Source organism: Pongo abelii, chromosome 7 (genome assembly GCF_028885655.2).
Source record: "Pongo abelii isolate AG06213 chromosome 7, NHGRI_mPonAbe1-v2.0_pri, whole genome shotgun sequence".
Lineage (NCBI taxonomy): Eukaryota > Metazoa > Chordata > Mammalia > Primates > Hominidae > Pongo > Pongo abelii.
In genome coordinates this window covers 34,771,147-34,774,715 of record NC_071992.2, presented here as the reverse complement: position 1 = coordinate 34,774,715, position 3,569 = coordinate 34,771,147, and the positions used below count along the sequence as shown (strand labels likewise).

Below are 3,569 nucleotides of genomic sequence, written 5' to 3'. Positions count from 1 at the left end.
GATTCCTTTCAACTACTCATTTTGTAGAAAAGAAAAATGAGGCACAGAAAATTTAGGTGACTAAGGCTACATGGCTAGTTTTTTGCTTTTGCTTTTGCTTTTGTTTTGGTTTTTGAGACAGGGCCTTACTCTGTCACCTAGGCTGGAGTGCAGTGGCTCAGTCACAGCTCACTACAGCCTTGACCTCCTGGGCTCAAGCAATCCTCCCACCTTTGACTCCCAAGTAGGTGGGACTACAGGGACATGCCACCATGCCAAGATAATTTTTTTTTTTTTGGGTAGAGATGGGGTTCACCATGTTGCCTAGGCTGATCTCAAACTCCTGGGGTCAAGTGATCCACCCGCCTTGGCCTCTCAAAGTGCTGGATTATAGGCATGAGCCACCACGCCCAACCTACATGGCTAGTTTTTAATAAATTCCAGTGCACTGCTCATTTTGTCTAGTCAAATATAAGAGTGGGAGATATGCAAGTTTTTGGAGACTTTTTTCTTTTTTGAGAAATAAAAGATACATGACAAATATTATAGCAATCATCTCTACTATCATACTTCAGAATTAACAACTGTTAACATTTTTGTCATATTTGTTCCTAGTCTATTTTTCTTTAATGCATTCAACCTTACTAACGTGACTAAAAGTTCCTTTAAATATCACTGCAAGTGCTATTTGGGATGTTTGGGATGTAAACTTCTAGTTCAGCACTGTCCACCAGAAATATAATGGGAGGCACATATGTAATTTTAAATGTCTAGTAGCTACATTTAAAATAAGACAGGAACAGAAAATTAAACACCGCATGTTCTCACTCATATGTGGAAGCTAAAAAAAAAGTTGATCTGATAGAAGTAAAAAGTAGAACAGAGGATACTAGAGGCTGAGAAGAGTAGGAGAAAGGGAGGGATAGGAAGAGATTTGTTAAAAGACAAAATTACAGCTAGATGGGAGGAATAAGTTCTAGTATTCTGTACCACTGTATAACTATAGTTAATAATAATATATAGTTTCCGATAGCTAAAAGGGAGATATTGAATATTCCAAGCACAATGAAATGATAATGTTTGAGAGGATGGATATGTTAATTACCTTGATCTGATCACTATACATTGTATGTATCAAAATGCTACTAGGTATCCCATCAATATACATATTGATGTATCAATTACATATTGACAATGTTTATGTAAACATTAAAATAGGAATATAAGTAATAATGTAAACAATTGGTTCATGAATTGTGACAAATGCATCATACTAATGTAAGATGTTAATATCAAGGGAAACTGAATATGGATATATGGGAACTCCCTGTACTGTCAGCAATTTTTCTGTAAACCTAGAACTATTATAAAATCAAAAGTTCAACCAAAACTGGAATGATACAGAGAAGATTAGCATGGCTCCTATGCAAAGATGACACACAAATTTGTGAAGCATTACATATTTTTTAAAAAAGAAAAACATTATTCTAAGTGAAATGGGCCAGTCACAGACGACTGCATGTTGTATGATTTATATAAAATGACAAGCTATAAGTACATCCTTAGGGGCAGAAAGTAGAATGGCGATTGCCTGACTGGTAATGGGAACAAGGCTTCTTTTGCGGTGATGAAATGTCCTAAATTTATTGTAACGATGAATACACAACCCTATGAACATATAAAAACAACAACATTAAATTGTACAATGTAAATGAAGAATTGTCTGGCATATTAATTCTTATTTCAATAAAGGTGTTTTAAAACAAATATAACAAGTTAATTGCGTTTTTTAAAGTAAAAAGAAACAAATGGAATTAATTTTAGCAATTATTTTATATAACCCAATATATCCAGAATATTATTTCTGCAGACAGTTAAAATTTAAAAAGTGTTAATGAGCTATTTTTACCTTTTGTTAGTAACTTACTCTCATAGCACATCTCAATTCAGATTGGCTGTATTCCAACCACTCAATAGCCACATGTGGCTAGTGGTAGGGATTAGACCAGCCCCTCTCATTCATTTTTAAAAATGGTTTCAGTATACATGCATTCACTATACATAGTATCGTTTCTGTATTGTGAGTTTAAAGTTCCATACATGATGCACTGCTGGAATCATTCTCTACTTTCTTAACATGTTATATTTAAGATCTACTTGTGATAATGTGTGTGCATCAAATTATTTAAACTGCCGTAGTAGCCCATTGTATGAATATAAATTATTTTATTTATTCGTTCTCCCATACACATGTTTAGGTTGTTTTCAGTCTTTTGGTTTTATAAATAAATATGCAATGAACATTCTTGTACCTGTCTACAACCTCCTAATTTTGCTGAGTAGGAGAGGGATGCTGAGAGAAATTAAATAACTGCTCCAATGTTACAAAGTGATATGATTATATAATTACTGACCTTAAGGAACTTATTAAATAGATGAGTGATTTTGATTTGGAAGACAGCATAATCAAAACCACTATAGTAACTTTTCCAAGTTATATAGCTCTGCCTCCCTACCTACCGCAAACTCTAAACCTCTGTACCAGTTGAGACCTACTAGAAGGTGATGGGGTGAAAATTTTGAGATTTGTCTGAGCCTCAGAGTTTAACAGTTAAGAAATCTCCCCAGCTTCTGTGTTCAGGGAAATGGTTCATCACAAAGGGCCACGCTGCCCTCACATATTGCAAGAATGCGTTCTCTTGTGAATCCCATAAGACTTGCAGTCCATCCTTTCTCGTGACTTCCTTTTCAAAACTCCAGGCTTTCTCCCTCTTCTTTGAGATGTTCCCCATTCATGAATGTTCTGCCTGAATAAAATCATACCCTTAACTTTATAAGGCATTTGTCTTTCACAGCTTTGGTGACATGACTTGGATAGGATCACATCTTGCTTTCAGATCTCCGTTTGTTCCACCCAGGCAAGGAGGCTTGCTGGAGCCCTTTGTGCTCTGTTCCTGATGGGCGCTCTGAGGCCCAAGGGTGGTTCTGACTCTTCATGCTGGACTCCCAACTCCTGTGCTCCGGGGACCCATTCCCATCGGCAGCATGGTGGGCCCTTGACTTTGATTGCTTGTAAGAACTCACTTGATTTCCAATTGTGGCTTCTTTTCTTTTCTTTTTCTCTTTCTTTTTTTTTTTTTGAGATGGAGTTTCACTTTTGTCACCCAGACTGGAGTGCAGTGGCAAGATCTCAGTTCATTGAAACCTCTGCCACTCGAGTTCAAGCGATTCGCCTGCCTCAGCCTCCCAAGTACCTAGGATTACAGGCATGTGCCACCACACCCAGCTAATTTTTGTACTTTTAGTAGAGACGAGGTTTCACCATGTTGGTCACGCTGTTCTCGAACTCCTGACCTCAGGTGATTTGCCCACCTCGGGCTCCCAAAGTGCTGGGATTACAGGCATGAGGCACCATGCCCGGCTGGACTGTGGCTTCTTTTGGTTTTGTGATCTGACCATTTGGTGATCTCTATAAATAGATTAATGATTTTATAGAAGTCTTGCCTCTCTTGGGAGACAGCTGACGGACAATCTGGTGTGTTGATCTCTTATGTTTGCCTACCTGTCCATATTGAGCTCAAATAAATTGA

The 3,569-nt window shown here is 37.5% G+C and overlaps 1 non-coding gene across 1 annotated transcript; it reads left to right on the top strand.

Annotated features, from left to right (window-relative positions):
• Positions 1–1,340: 1,340 nt before the first annotated feature.
• On the top strand, positions 1,341–1,446 carry LOC112134742 (U6 spliceosomal RNA). The gene has a single exon (XR_002916105.1). It is a non-coding gene; the product is annotated as a U6 spliceosomal RNA (small nuclear RNA).
• Positions 1,447–3,569: the final 2,123 nt, after the last annotated feature.